The sequence below is a fragment of the Schistocerca serialis genome, chromosome 1 (assembly GCF_023864345.2).
Source record: "Schistocerca serialis cubense isolate TAMUIC-IGC-003099 chromosome 1, iqSchSeri2.2, whole genome shotgun sequence".
NCBI lineage: Eukaryota > Metazoa > Arthropoda > Insecta > Orthoptera > Acrididae > Schistocerca > Schistocerca serialis.
The window spans coordinates 1,143,556,361-1,143,575,918 of record NC_064638.1 but is presented as its reverse complement, the minus strand read 5'-3'; the positions used below and the strand labels follow the sequence as shown (position 1 = coordinate 1,143,575,918).

Genomic DNA, 19,558 nt, shown 5'->3' with positions numbered 1-19,558 from the left:
GAAGTTCTTACTGAACAAATTCAAACATATCCTTCAGTACATGACAACCTTGAAAAACGAATTACTGACGTACAGAATAAATTTGACAATGTTGAACAACACCTGACTGACATCTTACAATCAGATGCCACAGCTCATTTTCAAAATATTAATAAAGAATTTCATGATTGGGTTGAGAACAAAGACAAACATTTTGATAGATGCTTACGTGAAAATTTACCAACAATTGTGCACGACTCCGTAGCGCAATACATTACTAATAACAAACAGCTGATCAGTGACGCAGTACAATCCGGCACTGCACCCATGAGACAATTCACCGATCAACTACAGTCTGAATGTAACGAAAATATCAGTCAAAATGTACAGTTCAGAAACCAATATACATTCGAGTATGATACACACATTCCGCACACGACAAATACACAAGAACAAAACACACTACGACTACAACACATACCACGATGTGCAAACACAAACACAAGCTATTATCATGGTAAACCACAGCAACATTATCGTAATTACTCGCCAGCTGAACATACCAGTAATTACAGTGGAATAAATCCATATCACAATGCGAAGGAAGATGAAAGCTTAATGAAACACAGGCAATTTCAGATTTTTATCCCAGAAAAACGAACCATTCATCCGGTGATTTTTCTTAAATCTTTTAGTAACGCATTTCCACGCACTTGGAGTGACCGGAAAAAGATTTCATATATTGTCGGTTACATCCAAGGCGATGCAGCTGTCTGGGCATACAGTCAAGCTGACGTATGTACCACGTACAGTGAGTTTGAGCGTGCTTTTCTGAACAAATTCTGGTCGCAATCCGTCCAGGAGCGACTCAGAAGACAAATTTTAGAACCTGAAACTTTTAACAGTAAAAATGGTAACTTACGCAGATATTTTGAAAAATACTTGAACATGGGACATTTTTTAGACGAACCAGTCGCAACGCGTGATATACTCCGAGCGTTGAAGGCCAAATTGCCTTTCAACATTAAGGAAAAACTTCTACATATCCCGGATGACGATTCAGATTATTTTTTAACAGCTTTAGATTCGGTTGACATGTTACTTGAAGATCAGCGCTTCGCGCGGCAAAACAGCAGCCACAATGTTTACACTAGTGGTATGCAAAACATGCAGGCTTGCCAACACAATTCTGGCGCGCCCACAGTTGGATACGCGGTACAACAAAAACAGCAAACTCACATGCCGTCTCAGTACGGAAATCAAAATCAACACGCGTATTCCAATACAAACAATAGTTACAACAGTAATAACATTTCATACGGCAATCCATACAAAAGGCACCGCGGTAATAACTACAACGGTAACAACGGATACAAAGGTAATAACAAAAACACAAACAGAAATAGAAATAATAATAACTACGAGCCAAGACAGCATCAAGGTTGGACTCGTAACGATCAGTACTTTCATTCAAACTCTGCTTTACCACAGCAGCCACCAGGTCAAAATTGGAGCATACCTTACGACCGACAGGTAAGTTATAATGCGCAACAGCAACAACAACCGCAAAAGTTTGGAGATCATAATAGGCAATATCCGAATGTGAATATAATAGAAATGACACCTGATGCACAACCTCAATCTGTGTCAGTACCTAGTACAAATGATAATCCAACAAACTAGAAACAGTCACTACTTTGCCCCAGGTCGTGGCTGAAGAATTCTTGGGGGGCGACTTCAATGTTAATCAGTTATTTGACACCACACTTGAACAACAGAATAATGATATGCCGAGTAATTCTAAACAAAAACTACCTGTTTTATTTATAAGATACAACCACAATAACAATATATCAGATGAACTTTTACAAGACAGTACACAATGTCGTTTAAACACAAATGAAATTGTTTTAGCATCTACTACTGGTGTAGTAGGTGGGATTCCAACTACTATTATCCTAGATACAGGTGCAGCTGTGAGCGTTTTGTCTTTTAATTTCTATAAAAAGATGTGTGAATTGGAACCTGTGCCTGAGTTTCCTGCCCAAAACTGTAAAATAACTACTGCACTAGGTAATAAGTCATGTAGGGTTACGAAGCAAGTTTTTGTAAACGTTAAAATAGGTAATGGAACCGTACAATGGCCATTCCTGGTTGTACAAAACCTTGTGACAAATTGCATATTAGGAATAGATATTATGAGCGAGAAGGACTGCATTATAGACTTCTCCAAAGGTAAATGTATTTTAAATGATAAAGGCAGTGTAATTATTATTGATTTGGACAGGAGAACTCTAAAGCATGACAAACACTGTACAGGGTACAAGGTTCAGTTAGTACTTGACAATGACATTCAAGACAGGCAAACACACTCATCTGACACAGAGATAATGGACTTGAAAACATTGCTTGATCATAAGATAAGTGAAGCTACAGCTCTCAGTGTACATGAACGTATAAAACTACAGGAAGTGTTATCCAAATATTTACAAGTTTTTACCAAACGATTAGGTGTTATCAACACGTATGTGTACAAGATTGAAGTTAAGCCTCACAAAATCTTCTACCATAAGACATATAACGTACCGTTATCTCAACGACCTGCTGTGTGGCAAGAATTAAAACAAATGTTAGACTGGAAGGTCATTGAACCATCCACCTCACCTTATTGTAGTCCTCTACTTGTTGTCAAAAAATCAAATGGAAGCATTAGGTTAGTGTTAGACGCACGAGCTATTAATGAAATAATTTTACCGGTTCACACAAAACCTGAAAATTTAGAAGAGCAATTACAGAAATTTCTAGATGCAAAATATTTTTCCACAATAGATCTCGCTAATTCGTTTTGGCAGGTGGGTATCACTCCTGATTCTCGGAAATATACTGCATTTATGTTCAGGGGGCGAACCTATCAGTTTTGTGTTCTACCCTTCGGACTGAATGTCAGCTCTGGGGTATTCATTACAGCCCTGGATACCGTGCTTGGCGACGATTTAGTTGAGACAGTCACACACTATGTAGATGATATACTGATAGCTACACAATCTTGGAATGAACACGTTGACACACTTCAAAGAATTTTAGAAAAATTTGCACAAGCTGGAGTCACAGCCAACCTAAGAAAATCAAAATTTGGTTGCAGTGAGATAAAGTATTTAGGACATATCATTAATTCACAGGGCATACGTCCGGATCCCAGTAAATTAGATGCTATCAGAAACTTTCCTAGCCCTCGAACTAAAAAGCAGTTAAAATCATTCCTTGGGCTATGTTCATTTTTCAGACGTTCTTTGCCACAACCACTTTTGAACAGTAAACATCTGCTAAATCTACTCAGAAAGAATCAAGTTTGGATCTGGTCGGAACAGTGCCAGAATGACTTTAATACAATTAAACATGCTTTAGTGAATGCTAACATATTGAGCCATCCAGATTTCAATTTAGATTTTTGTATGACTTGTGACGCTTCACGTACTGGCTTGGGCTGTTGCTTATTTCAAGTTGTAAAGAATAAAGAGGAGGAACAGATAAGAATTATTGGGTTTGCGAGTCGCACTCTAACTGAATGTGAGCGTACATACTCCACTACTGAGTTAGAAACACTTTCCATAGTATGGGCATTCAAGAAATTCAATTATTATTTATTTGGAAAACATACAGTAATTTACACCGATCACCAGGCCCTGACATTTTTGTTAACTTGTAAACTTGTACATCCTAGACTATCACGATGGGCAGTTACACTTCAGAACTACTCTTTTGAAATTAAGTACATAAGAGGTAAGGACAACACCATTGCAGACACTTTGTCTAGACTTCCACAAGGTATGAATGATACCAACAGTGACTTAGAAAATATAAATGACTACAGGATTCTCTTAATGCAAGACAAGCAGTATCACCAATATTATATTGATATGTGCAGAAACATGGCTGAATTACAAAAATCTGATCCTCACTGGTATAAGATAATAACATTACTGGTAGAAAAACACAATCATCCTTTGACTAAGTATTACAAGTTACACAATGATGTGTTATTTTACCGCCGACATCCAAATGCTACTAACTGGTGTGTATGCATTCCCAAAGAGTCTGAACGTAATCTAATTTGGCACACACACTTAGTTTGGGGTCATTATGGGACGAAAAAGTGTTTGGCAAAGCTCAGTACATACTGTTATTTTAGCAATATGAGAAGAAAAATTTACAGGGAACTGAAAACATGTGTCATATGTCAAAAATCAAAACCTCAGAATTTATCCACAAAAACAGATTTACATTCTATTTTACCTAGTAAACCCCTGGAAATTCTGTGTACTGACATCAGTGGACCGCATCCAGCAAGCTCTGGAGGCGTCAAATATATCTTAGCTTTTTACGATATATTTTCTAAACATGTAAAACTTTATGCTTTAAAATCCGCCACTGCAAATGCTATAATACGAAGATTCTCAAGTGATTACCTGACGCACGTGGGAAAACCTAAAGCAATTCTATCAGATAATGCAGCATACTACTCTGGGTACAAATGGAGAAATTTCTTGAAGGACAATAACATTAAAAGTATATTTATTTCGAGGTTTAGTCCACAATGTAACGCGACTGAGAGACTTTTCCGAGAATTAAATCGATTCATGAGGACCTATATTTCATCAAAACATACTAATTGGGTGTCCTACCTAAGTCTTTTCGAAGACGTACACAATAACTTAAATATTTACGATACGAATTACACACCTAACGAGATCATGTTCAATTGCAAACAGAACGATCAGTGGATAGAACCATTACCTAAGTTGTCAGACAAGGAAATCACACCTGAACAGAAAATAAAAGAAGTATTGACTACATTGACACATCACGCACAAATACGAAACAAACATCACAGAAACATAATAAAAAGAAAACAAAAATTCGAGGTAGGAATGCTTGTACTACTTCGTACTCATCATAAATCTGTAGCACTCAAACGACGCAACGCTAAGTGGCGTCTGCTATATGAAGGACCTTATATAATTGTTAACATACCGCATCCTGGTGCGTATCTGTTACAACATCCTAGAACTAACAAAATTATTGGGCTATACGCACACCGAGATCTTAGAGCATTTCATGCTGAATAATGTCAAGGTCATACCCATCAAAATATTGCTAAGCAACTCGAAAAACTCTGTTGTTACAACACAGATAATAAGTAGTATAGAAATTTTCATTTCAGCGGTTCCAGTGACGCAGTTGAAGACAGAAGAACTCTTCTTTCAGCGCGCGCCTCCACCTGAAAGACGGAATATTAAAGTAAAATTTATGATTACGTAGCAGTGGATGACATATTAATTTTTCACGGAACATTTGTTACTGAAGGTACCACTGACTTGGTGTGACACCTGACGAACTGACAGACGTCATCTGTGAAGCGATCTTTTACTTTGAGAAATAGATTAGACGCACATCTCTCAACACGAAAAGCATCTATCAGTAGTCAAGGCCACACAGACACTCTACACACACGCACAAAACGCGAGGAATCGAACATTTTCTCTCTCTTACTATTTTGAATGTTTATTGAGTAGTGAAAACGCCTGGTCTTGCCTACTGATGTAATGAATGTTGTGTCTAACCTATCTTAATTTCAGATGACATCACAAAAAAAAAACATCGATAATATCCCTGCAAAACCGCTAAAGAGGATGTAAATATCTGCAATTCATGAAATCAAATGTGACACAATGTAATAACCTATAGCGATGTAATGATGATGTAAACATGTTTATGTGCAACTATATTATGTTTGTGCTAAGAAAATATGTGACGTGTGTATGTATAATTACTTATTTTTTTAACTGATGTAAAGTGTAACTGTTACTATGTAAAAATTTGAACAAAACGAGTGCCAAAAAGACATTGCATAGTGAACCACTGTTCACGGACATTAATGAACATTACTAACTCTGCAACTACGCGGAAACCTATGTGAAAGAAACTGTTAATGCCATTCATTATGCAGCGTATCAATGTAAACGCGATGAACAATTTCCTTGATTAATAACTACGAACATTTAGGTGAGCTATATTCAGCAAAAAACTGAAAATGTGAAGTGCATAATTCGTGCATCGTCTAGTGACATTACTACAGTACCCAACTTCAAGATGTTAACTGGATTAAATGGACACAAAGTGCCTGTCCAGAAAACAACACGACGGGTGGAAGAATTTTGGTTGGAACTTCAGGGAATGAAATGTTCTCGAAATGTGACGGACACTCTTACCTGGACTGTCCAAGGATCGACGCCAGCTATGTGCCGTCCGAGGTTCTGCAGCCAAGCTTCCACGGAATGTAAAAAACGAACTGCACGTGGACCAATTACTCGACGGGTCACGTCTGATCTGTAATAAGCAATGCTTTTAGTCACAACGAACTGCATCACTATGACTATAATGGAAATGAGAAATGGACACGCTTATGTATTAATCACGTTGTTATACAACGATGTTATTGTGATCAAAAAACTTTACCACGACGATACTAACCTGTAAAAAATTATTGTGCAGCGGATGAATATGAACTGTAATAACGACACGATGTGTATAGGTCAATGCACCTGAAAAATACGGACATTTTTCTTTGAAGTATTTCAAAACAATACTATGTAACTAAGAACATTCAACCATCTAAGTTGTATTGTGTTATAACAAATATTGTAAATTTAAAACTAAGTTACCTGTCATAGAATGTAGTCTTCATATGTAATCCTGGTTGAATATTCTCTTTGTGCAACGACTGAAAAACGCGCGCACACGAACAATATGAACTGCAATACTGTGCCGCGTGATCTAACTGTACGATATAACGGCAGTGCCGCAGTTACACAGACGCTTCTGCGCATGCGCGCACTCTATCTGCCAACATAAGAACTTTTACGGCGCACCCGCGTCATTCAAATTTTGTATATAATGTGTATAATGTGTAATGTAAGTCATGTAAATAGTTGTAGATAACTTAGATTTTCTTGTGCCTTTAGGTGAATTGCTCGCCTGCAGGTGTGTCCTTTCGCCTCGCAATTCAGGGGGCAATATAAAGGCACATTTGCATGCTGAGCGTGAGTTTCCGCGGAAACGCAAAATACTAATTAAATAAATAATCAGTGACAAATAAATAAAGCCTATGGCACACAACTGCAGCGCTGTGTCGCTGATAAAACAAAAGCACAATGACGTTACTCTTATGTTTGATTAAGAAAGAGAGAGCTCTGGTAGAAGTGGTGCGAGAAGCACGTATTTTATTTTATTGTCTGGCACACCGCCATATTTCATGTTATAGAAGAATACTGCGAGTTGCAACCACACTAGGCACTCGATTCTGTAAAGAATTATATTTATAAAAGTAAGTAGGATTATGAACTGTAGGCTTATTCATTGAATGTATCTGATTTAACTAACTGTGTAACTTTTTTATGTTTAGTAGACAATCACCTCTGTACGACGTATTGGCATGGCTGGCAAATTATTGTAATATTGAGATTTAGATTATGAGTCCGCACCTACCGCAGCAGTCTTTGGAAACGATTTAATTACGAAGTCCGATTATTCAGTTTTATTTCACGGTCAACTACGAGTAACATTGCCTTTACGAAAAAGGCATTGTCAAGCGTCTGATACCGAATAATTAAACGTCCACGTTCCAGATAAGCAAATACAATTGCAATCACAATCACCATCATACAGATAGAATAATCAATATCAAAATAACAATATATTTTTATTTATTTATTTATTTTATTTATTTTATAAGGGGTAGCGTTTAGAAAATGGCTTTCCCGTTTCTTCCACATTTATGTTCAGTTAAGAGTGGGTTCAAGCTTACGACACCATTGTTTCCGAGACCTCCTTTCACAACTGCAAGAATTTGCAGCCAGAGTTTTTCTTGTTTTTTTTTTTTTTGACATTATTTTGCATATGATGCTAATCACATTTGTCACGATAAAAGAGATTATTTGAGAAAGAGAAAAGTTCCCTTAAAAATTAGTTACACAGCACACACTGGAATTATGCAGTTGAAACAGGCAGCTTCATGACTGTCTCCTCAGCAACGAAAGAAAACCAGTAATAAACCGCAACCTGTGGACACTGAATTTATACTCATGTCCTGCGAGTAGACTGTTACTATAAACTGAAAACAAAAGGGGACACGAGACGGAACCGAAAAAATATGCAGATGCCTAACCCGATGCCACAGACATTTGCTTTCACTGAGACAGCGGTTTAGCTGGTTAACTGATGAGCCACTGACGCTGGAGTGCCAACAGCTGCAGATAAGAGACTGAGATCAACACAAAGGATTTAGTCAAAACACTGACAAATACTTATTGTTTATTCATCTTGAGGATGAAGCTATTTTTTGCTCTTTGTTACAAATAAATTTGTTTTTTGGTTTTGGCGCCCTCGGGCGAACCACTGAAGAGTAGAAGAATTTTTTTTTTCCAAGGCGTAATCCCGTCCAAAAACAAATTATGCACTCTAAATATAACGAGTGGAAAGTTCTTCTGAAGCCTATTTATTTTCTACTAATAATTTCAAAACAATCGACATACACTCCTGGAAATGGAAAAAAGAACACATTGACACCGGTGTGTCAGACCCACCATACTTGCTCCGGACACTGCGAGAGGGCTGTACAAGCAATGATCACACGCACGGCACAGCGGACACACCAGGAACTGCGGTGTTGGCCGTCGAATGGCGCTAGCTACGCAGCATTTGTGCACCGCCGCCGTCAGTGTCAGCCAGTTTGCCGTGGCATACGGAGCTCCATCGCAGTCTTTAACACTGGTAGCATGCCGCGACAGCGTGGACGTGAACCGTACGTGCAGTTGACGGACTTTGAGCGAGGGCGTATAGTGGGCATGCGGGAGGCCGGGTGGACGTACCGCCGAATTGCTCAACACGTGGGGCGTGAGGTCTCCACAGTACATCGATGTTGTCGCCAGTGGTCGGCGGCAGGTGCACGTGCCCGTCGACCTGGGACCGGACCGCAGCTACGCACGGATGCACGCCAAGACCGTAGGATCCTACGCAGTGCCGTAGGGGACCGCACCGCCACTTCCCAGCAAATTAGGGACACTGTTGCTCCTGGGGTATCGGCGAGGACCATTCGCAACCGTCTCCATGAAGCTGGGCTACGGTCCCGCACACCGTTAGGCCGTCTTCCGCTCACGCCCCAACATCGTGCAGCCCGCCTCCAGTGGTGTCGCGACAGGCGTGAATGGAGGGACGAATGGAGACGTGTTGTTTTCAGCGATGAGAGTCGCTTCTGCCTTGGTGCCAGTGACGGTCGTATGCGTGTTTGGCGCCGTGCAGGTGAGCGCCACAATCAGAACTGCATACGACCGAGGCACACAGGGCCAACACCCGGCATCATGGTGTGGGGAGCGATCTCCTACACTGGCCGTACACCACTGGTGATCGTCGAGGGGACACTGAATAGTGCACGGTACATCCAAACCGTCATCGAACCCATCGTTCTACCATTCCTAGACCGGCAAGGGAACTTGCTGTTCCAACAGGACAATGCACGTCCGCATGTATCCCGTGCCACCGAACGTGCTCTAGAAGGTGTAAGTCAACTACCCTGGCCAGCAAGATCTCCGGATCTGTCCCCCATTGAGCATGTTTGGGACTGGATGAAGCGTCGTCTCACGCGGTCTGCACGTCCAGCACGAACGCTGGTCCAACTGAGGCGCCAGGTGGAAATGGCATGGCAAGCCGTTCCACAGGACTACATCCAGCATCTCTACGATCGTCTCCATGGGAGAATAGCAGCCTGCATTGCTGCGAAAGGTGGATATACACTGTACTAGTGCCGACATTGTGCATGCTCTGTTGCCTGTGTCTATGTGCCTGTGGTTCTGTCAGTGTGATCATGTGATGTATCTGACCCCAGGAATGTGTCAATAAAGTTTCCCCTTCCTGGGACAATGAATTCACGGTGTTCTTATTTCAATTTCCAGGAGTGTACTTGCTTCTGGTTGTATGAATTAATCATCGTAATTATTTTGAAAAGATGGGAAGAACTTAGGTGAGTCTGTAACTGAACACATTTGTGACATCCAATTAGAGTTCCTCAGGGTTTTGCGTGGGGTACCTCTTTTGGAAGCGGTCATGTAATGGCGTATGCTGGTGAACTACCGCATTAAAGACCTCTGATGCGTCCCACCACGAATCCCTCTCTTGTGCCAACCTCTTTGTCTCAGAGTGCACGGCCTCAGTTATTTGTTAGAGATATTCCGATGTCTGACTTGCCCCTGATTTGACTGCTGTACTACGTGGCTTTTGATAAATAGGTCCAGGGCACACAGACGCTAGGCACGTATCAGTGGACACAGCATCTCTGCAAGTCTTTGACCCATGTTACAGATGCTCAGCTGCTCAGTACGGACGCCGTTCGAGAAGGCAGCGGACTCCAGCAGGGTACGCGGTAAGTCCACTAGAAAGAGAGAGAGAGAGAGAGAGAGGGGGGGGGGGGGGGGTGGGAAGCAGAGAGAGAGAGAGAGAGAGAGAGAGAGAGAGGCCGCCTGCCACACAGCAAGGCGCAACAGCAACCCTCTATGGACACCTGTCCGTCGGGTTGCCTAACCGCAGGCGCCAGCTAATTCGATGCGGCAGTACAGAGCAGGTGATTTATCTCTACCATAAACGTCCTGACACACCTGCGAATCGAGACTTATGCTCTGTGCAGCGTGCGTCGTTTTTTTTTTTGTGTCTTGTAGTTTTCACGCAATCGTCATCTGAAACTTCAGAGGTACTTATGAATAACACTGTATTTATTATCACACGATTTAGTCTCAGAGGAGTTCAAATCCACATTACCTTATATCATTATATCAATATACCAGTTCTTTACTTATTGAATCTTGCTGAATATTCAGTTAAACTTCAACCCAGTCTTCATAACTTCTAAAATGTGATCGGAGACTACCTACTCCTAGGTATGCCTTACAATCGAATACCTGATCTCGTAGAGATGATAATCCAGACGGTATTTCTCACACCTTTACAGTACTCCTTGGTTATAAGAGTTTCACTGCCACTGAAATACTGTGTTATCTGTTCAACATCTTCATATACCTTGGGTATTTGTAACGCTTCAGCTGTATTTAGCCCTCTATTATTGGAGCACTACCGGTTTCGTGGCACTAAAAGCCACGTCTTCAGTTGTACATCTGTATAACAATAAATTCAGATGGAATAACAACCTGAGGTATGCACTGGTATGGTAAATTATTAAGCTCTTAAATTTTTTTAAAAAAATTCAAATGGCTCCAATCACTATGGGACTTAACATCTGAGGTCATCAGTCTCCTAGACTTACAACTACTTAAACGTAACTAACCTAAGGACATCACACACGTCCATGCCTGAAGCAGGATTCGAACCTGCGACCGTAGCAGCAGCGCGGTTCCCGACTGAAGTGCCTAGAACCGCTCGGCCACAGCGGCCAGCCATTTTTTTAATATTAAGAAACTTTACATGAGAATATCAAAATCTCAGTACTCTCATGACTAAAACATGACAGCACGGAAGCTCGGAACCTTTCTATCCAACGTGCGTTGTCTTTCAGAACGAAACACCGCTGAAACGCGATATGTCATAGAATAAAACAGCCGGATTCCCCTATACTGGATGGGTCCTAAACAAGTCGTACCGTAGCGATCCATCGCTAAGGAGAAAATAGATGAAAACTATTGAGACCTAATTTTTGGGCCAGAATGAAAAACCAATAAGTGGTTGCCATAAAACAGAGAGATATTCTACCTGGACAGAATCGTCAAGTAAATAAGTATTGGCGGAAAAGCAGAACCTAAAATACCGCACTTACCTCTTCTCCAATCTACAGGGTGAGTCACTAACTATTGCCACCAAGAATAACTCCAGAAGTATGATAGTAGCTGAAAAGTTTGTCGGACAAATGTTGCATGGGACAACGTGGGCCATAATATGACATTAGTTTTTCGTTGCTAGGTGGGGTCGCGCCAGAGATATGAAGGTCAACTTTGTTTCTTTAAATGGGATTCTATAGTTTGGTATTTATTTTCTGACAGCGGCTATCGATACGAATCCAATGATGTGTAACAGTAAGGTCTTCCAAGGTCAACGAAGGTCACAAAGGTGACATGGACTTCCATTTACAGAAGGTGTTCGAAGTGATGACCATTGGTATCAATGCAGTGCTGCAATATTCTTATCATGGACTGAGTGGTATTCCTTATCACATCGGCACTTATCGAAGCACATACTAACTCGTATATCGTGCAAACAGTAAATATTCGCCGAATACGGCGTATCCATCTAACGTGTCATTGACATGTAAATACCATTCGACTGTTTCGCGATACAACACTAATAGGAACGGTTAGACTAGTATCGTCGAATCAAGCGAATGTGAATGATGTATTCCTTCGAAGAACAAGTCGATATGCTTCTCATTTTCGAAGAATGCCAACAAAGTTCAGTGAGAGCTAGAGACTTACACGCTGAAAGATATCCTCGACGTACTCACACTATACGTCGCACATTTAAGTATGTGTATGATAAACTGAGAACAACTGGATCTTTAAAGCAGCGGAAAGAAAGGAAAGTTACGAACGAGGAAACAGAAGGAATTGGTACTCTTGCACCGTGGTTCAAGATCTTTGTGTTAGTTTGTGTCAAATCGCAAGGGAATCTGACATGAGCCAGAGTAGTGTTATTCGTGTTCTGCATCGCCATAAATGTCATCCGTACCATATCAGTCTCCGGCAAGAATTAACTGGTACGGATTGTATGCGTCGCATTGAATTCTGCCGATGGGCTCAACTTCAGATTCAGAGAGATGACACATTTGTTAATATGATTTTATTCACTGACGAGGCTACATTCACGAATGTTAATTTGCATAACGTGCATTATTGGGCAACTGAAAATCCAAGTTGGCTGCGGCAAGTTGCACACCAAAAGCTGTGGTCGGGGAATGTATGGTGTGGGATTCTGGAGGACAGAATTATAGGCACCTATTTCATCGAAGGAAATCGTAATAGTAGGAAGTACACAACATTCCTGCAAGAGACATTAGATCCATTATTGGAAGAAATACCTTTAGGAACAAGGAACAGAATGTGGTACCATCACGATGGTTGCCCGGCACATTTTTCGCTGATGGCTAGAAATGAGTTGCAGAGACAATTCCCAAATCGTTGGATTGGACGCGGAGGAGATGTGTCGTGGCCGGTTCGTTCGCCAGACTTGAGACCTCTGGATTTTTTCTTGTGGGGATTCGTAAAAGACATTGTTTATAAAGACGTTCCAATTATAACTGAAGATATGCGAGACAGAATTGTCAGAGCATGTGCTTCCATAAGTGCCGATGTGATAAGAAGTAGCACTGTGTCTATGGTAATAAGATTGGAGCACTGCATTGATACCAATGGTCACCACTTCGAACACGTTCTGTAAATGGACGTCCATGTCATCTTTGTGACCTTCGTTGACCCTCGAAGACCTCACTGTTAGCCATCATTGGATTCGTCTCCATAGCCTCTATCAGAAAATAAGTACCAAAGTATAGCATCCCACTTGACCTTCATATCTCCGAAGCGAACCCACCTAGCAACAAAAAACCAACGTAATATTATGGAAACTTTTGTCCCACAAACTTTTCATCTCCTATCATAGTTTCGGAGTTATTATTGGTGGCAATAGTTAGTGATCCACCCTGTATACGGAATCGCAACCAGCGGACGCGGCCGCGTGCTCTGTCATACTGACGGCAAGAAAGTAAACACCTTGCCTGTAGACGGCATGCGCATGCGCGGGTTCGACGGAATGATTGGTGGTCTTTCGAGGGGATATACGAGTGGTGAATTAGGAGAAGGAATATTGGGATAAAAAATAGAAAAACTCTTTTGTAAATGGTCTGTAGAATAACAATATGATAGTGACAGTTGACATACTTTTCGTTAATAAAGCCCGTAAGTTATGCTAAAGATAGAGCGTAAAAGAGGAAGATCACATGTATATATTACGCCAACGACACAGATCTTCCGGCAAAGTCCACTGAAGAAACCTTAAAACTTCAAAAAACTGTAAGTACATTAATTTTCTAAAAATCATTGTTTCGTAAAAATGTTTCAAAAAATTCTTCCCTTTGGGAGTTAAAACAATCCAAGACTGTAGTGAATTTTGATGCTTATTAAGAGTAGAGAAAACTTGCGAAAATTTACAAGTATAAAGATTTTAAAACATGCTTGAAAGCAAGAAGTGGAAACCTAAGATAATAAGGCGAACGCATAGGAGGTGCAAAGGTGAGGTAAGGATGGAAAGGGGGGGGGGATGTAAAGGCCAAGAAGAAAAAAAGATGGACTATGTAAAGAAAGTACAGAGAATTTTGTCAACTAACTTAGACGGTCGAAATTTGCCAGTATGCTACGGTGTTTCAACTCCGTTTGTCCACTCAGGGTTTGGTGGGGAAAGGTGTGGCTGTTATTGCAACGAAACCGGTAGTGATTCAATAAGAAAGGCCTAAATACAGCTGAAGCGGTTATTAATACCCAAGAGGACTACACATAGGTGTGGCTGCCCCACCTAAAAGGTTGTGTGCATCTTCATCTTCTGCCTACCACGTCGGCATTTATACCAGAAAAGTTGTTGGCGTCAGTTCGCCGTCGAATCTGATAATAGTATGTCTTTTCATCAACTGTTCGCAGTAACCCATTCTCTGCCCTACCATCCTACTCCTAACACATCCTACTACCATTATACCACATCACGCTGCTGCTGATATTCTTCTATATAATCTGGCCAGAAGTCCTTATCTTCCTTCCACTGCACTTACTGGCCCCCACTGTACCTGGACTGAGCCTTTGAATTTTCCTTTTTAGATTTTATATCTTACCTACCACATCCAGATTTCTGAAATTCTACACTGAGAGTTGTAGAATGTTACTATTCGGTCGGAAACAGCACTCAATCTTCTTCTCTTTGTCAATTCCACTTTCGCAGTCCCCTCTCAAAAACAGAAATGGCGGTCCAGTCCGAAGTATTTTTATAATGGACATATCATCATGACGTCTTCGTCAAATGACCTATGGAAACATATCATGTGAAACACATTATGCGAAACTTAAGCTTGTCCTGGCGCCTAAAATGTTGAAATAACGTACGAGAATGCAGCCGGAGGGCTCCCTACGACAACCGCCGATATTTCGACAGCTGGCGTAAGTGACCACCTCTCATTTTCAAGCCACAAAAACTACGAGAGATCACTGTGGAAGAAAATTTAAAAGTTTGGTATGCAGAGCACATGTCAAGGGATACATTCAGACCATAAACGATAGCTCCACCACACAGCGAATGACGACAAAGAAGTTACCGATAGTGAATGTTAATAACCAGTGGCTGAGGTATCATTAACTCCATCCTTCTGTTGTTCGCCCATGGAGAAAGCAAGATTCCGAATACAATTGGAGCAAAAGCCTTCATCGCTATGTATGAAGCAAGTTGCCAATTTAATCTCAACTGCTTCCTTATAACTCTCTCCAGTACCTGGGAGTGCCTGCCTGAATCTCCATGTTTTAGTGTTCCAACGGCAGATTTGCTCAGCTGTTGTGGGCGTGTGTGACGCTTGTGCTCTGTACAGAGGTGCTCAGAAGCCTCACCAGTGTATGTCATGACGCTACTGCAAGGGAAACGACAGACAGCCGGCTTCGGCAAGAGGACCTAATCTTAGGTGGTGGTCGAAAACCAGATTTCAGTTCATTTTTACGCAGAATGCGATCAGTCCTATTGGAAATACGACCTGCGTAAGACTAAAAGGCCGTATTCTTTCGTGCCACTTTGCTATTATCATCATTCACCAAATTCACTGTTGGTCGACCGCACAACGCGTCTCTGCCCTGTCTTCCACTTTCACTCGGCTGACAAACTGTCGGGGTGCGAGACGACGTGGGCCCTACGAACCAAAGTAAGAAACACCCCTTCGCGTTGAATCAGATGGTGACAAATTTCAGCCTGTAGATGCAAGTCAGTGTATGTTAGATTCCTAGAGGTGGCATGTCCCAACATACCACAAACGTCCGTTCTGACCCATCCAGGAAGGGAAGGAATCCATTCAGATGTTCTTAAATCCGTTTCATTCTCATCTCCACGAGGCCAACAACAGCGGTGTCATCTACATATCTGAAACGAAACCCGCAGGTTTCAGTGCTGGCGAATCCCGGGCACGTTCCTTGAAGTCTTCCACGAACGGATTGGCGGTAGCAGGTGGCAATGGGCTACCCGTCGCAACTCTGTTTGTCAGTTCACAGAATTGGCTGAAAAGCAAGTGGAAGACAACACATGTCGAAATAAGTTCGGTAACTGAACATCAAACCCCACTTCAGTTAACCATAATATAATTACACAGAGGAATACGAGTGAAAGACAGACCACATCAAGACGCACTGCAGATCACAGGCATTCAAACGCAACCCCTCTAATTCCCTGTCAGATTGAGAACAACAAGAAACACTGTCCAACCAATCAAAACAAAATATTAAATTTTCGAAGTTCTTAATGGGATCATATCATGCCGACCTAACAGTGGGCTCAACAGAGTAGATGGATGGTTTGCTACACAGTAGGGTCGCCAGTACTACCAACAAAGGGCCCAAGGGGAATCCCTGACTTTGTGGATGAACGCACGACGTGCTTCTGATCACCTCGGTAGCATAAAGAGGTAGTTTAAAACCAGCCTGTTCGACAGGACATATAAAATAACCAACAGATAAACGCTTAGGTGTCAGAGCAAAATTAAAACTTGCCCTATTACGGGTAAAGCTGCTTCATCTAGATTTTTCTACATTAGATTGATCACAGAACGGCGAGACGTATTATTCGACTCTGAGACTCAGTAATGTTCAAACATCACCGGGCAATTACAGAATGAAACTTCCAGACAGACCGCAACCAGGAAGCACGGTACAGTCAGTCACAAGAAAATGTGGACGTTTTCGAAACCATTATTAAATGAGACCGAAATAGTTCCTGGAAAAAAAATCCAGTTGTCGGCGAGTGTAATGGACCCTTTCGCGATGGAGAACTAAACCAGCACGTCACTTGGTACGATTAGTGGCTCACCGTAAAAGCACCGAAATCCATTTGCACGCAGCGATAATCTAAACAATACATTATCTAATAATCAGCGTAAATGAATTTCAGTCAAACACAATAGCGCACCTGGTACATGATAACTAAGCTCTAGAGATGGAATCTAGGATACAATAACAACGATATTCCAACACCCATGGAAAATAAAATAAAATGAAGTCGGTAGCTATACACTGATTAACTGGCCACAGAGAAATGCAAGATATTAAACTTTGGGATTACAAGAAATAGACACAGTGATGAACTTTGCGATCTCACCTTAGCGAAAATTATTCTACAGACATTTTGGTATTCGATAAGTGACCTACGCCACACGATTATCGTGACTTTAGGATTTCAGCTTCCACTACATTTGTATTAACGGTGCTCCTTATTCCGAGGGGCGTATGAATGATGAATTTGTGACATGCAACTCTCTGTTTATTTGACAGCCGGTTGTGTTTATTAGGACTTTACAGCCAATCTGACATTTCTTAAACTTTGTCTTGTAGTTTATCTTTCCTTACTCCTTCGGCTTCCTTCTTAATGTGGTCGGGTGTTAGTGTGACAACTTCTCCGTGTCACAAGACACGTATAGGAGGAAAATTGACTGACCACGTGCTGGCGCCAGGTGGTTCACTCTTAAGAACCGTGATTGGTGGCAGCGAAGATTAGTTGTGGGAATCACTCCTTTATGACTTCCAGGGTAGGGTCTGACAGGAACACATTTCCCCAGCATGACGCGTCGAGCAATAAAGCGTAAACATCAGTAAGTCCGAGAAACTGCAGGGAGGGATTCCTGGCTGGGAAAGGCGAAAAAAGGTTCTATGAACAAATGTCCGGAAATGGACGGTGTGCTTGCAACGACAACAAATCTTCCCGGAGCACAGTACAGAGCCGCATGGCATCCACGTCAGAACAAATGTTCAAAGTGACCGCCATGGGATGCGATACATGTGTTCACTTGCCGGCCGTGGTGGCCGAGCGGTTCTAGGCGCTACAGTCTGGAGCCGCGCGACCGCTACGGTCGCAGGTTCGAATCCTGCCTCGGGCATGGATGTGTGTGATGTCCTTAGGTTAGTTAGTTAGGTTTAAGTAGTTCTAAGTTCTAGGGGACTGATGACCTTAGAAGTTAAGTCCCATAGTGCTCAGAGCCATTTGAACCATTTTATTCACACTTAGCATAATGAATTGCCAACTCATGTTTGTACATTGGCTTGCACCATCTTGACAGGTCATTTGCCTTGAGCATCTACTAGCGTTCGTCTCGATATCCTGTAGAATCCGGTCCTCCAGATCTGATGCACGCTCAGTCCGTAGACTACCTGCACGTTCGTCTGTCTGAAAGGACCCACAATCACACAAACGCCCAAAGAGGATTTGAAATGTTGTGTGATGTTGCTGGTGTCTATGAGGGTATTTGTTTTGGAATAGCCGTGCTGTCTCTGGACCGTTTTCATTTGCTTGGCCGTACACAAACACCTCGGCTTGTTCCCTACACGAATACTGGGCCATTCTGCTGCTTACAGTACACTGCGTCTGTCACACAGCCCGCAGCACACAAGGAACACACAAGGCACATGGTCAGAGGAACTTTCATTTGACAGCGTCATCTACCATGGCAACGATGCTTTTCTGGACGCATGTTCATAGGACATTTTTTTTCTCCATTTGCAGTCAGGAATCCGTTCCTGCTGTTTGTCGGTTTTATTAGTGTTCACCCCATAGAGTGTAAGTGACATAGTTTGCCAAGTTCCTTCATCTCTCTCTTGATGGTGTCCAAAGACGGGTAATAGGCTGAGATGAAAGCGGGCTTGATCCGGCATTGCACCAATAATACCAAACCTATTGACGACAATGAAACTGTAGTCCGTTCTCTGAAAAAAAATTTGTCTACGTGACCAATCTCCTACAGAAAATGTTTGAAAAAGGCCACTGCCACTGATCTCGCAGTGGCCTTCCTCAGTGGACTGGATACTTAGGGGTCGGTTCAGTGACGACAAGAGCCAATCAGAAACCACATCTCGTGTGAGGATGAGGCTCAGAAAGATGTACTGCTGCTAATTCACATAGCTTGGTGTGAGACAGTAAGTGTCTGAGTTTTTGGCATGCTTTACAAGCACAGAGCACCTTTCTGATGCCCTTGTCCTCGTTATGAAAGTGGAAGGTGGAGCACACTTTGTAGAGACACTTCTCGGGACTGTGATGAGCATAGCGCAGATAAGTGTACCACATTGATTTGTTCACCAGTGCATCAGGAGGTCACAATAACCACAAGAACTCATCAGTTACGAAGCCAAAACAGGCAACGGCCTTGCCGTAGCGGGTACACCGGTCCCCGTCAGATCACCGAAGTTAAGCGCTGTCGGGCGTGGCAGGCACTTGGATGGGTGACCATCAGGGCTGCCATGCGCTGTTGCCG

General features: G+C 42.0%; 1 pseudogene; it reads left to right on the top strand.

Annotated features, from left to right (window-relative positions):
• Nucleotides 1-19,440: 19,440 nt before the first annotated feature.
• On the top strand, nt 19,441-19,558 carry LOC126428000 (5S ribosomal RNA; annotated as a pseudogene).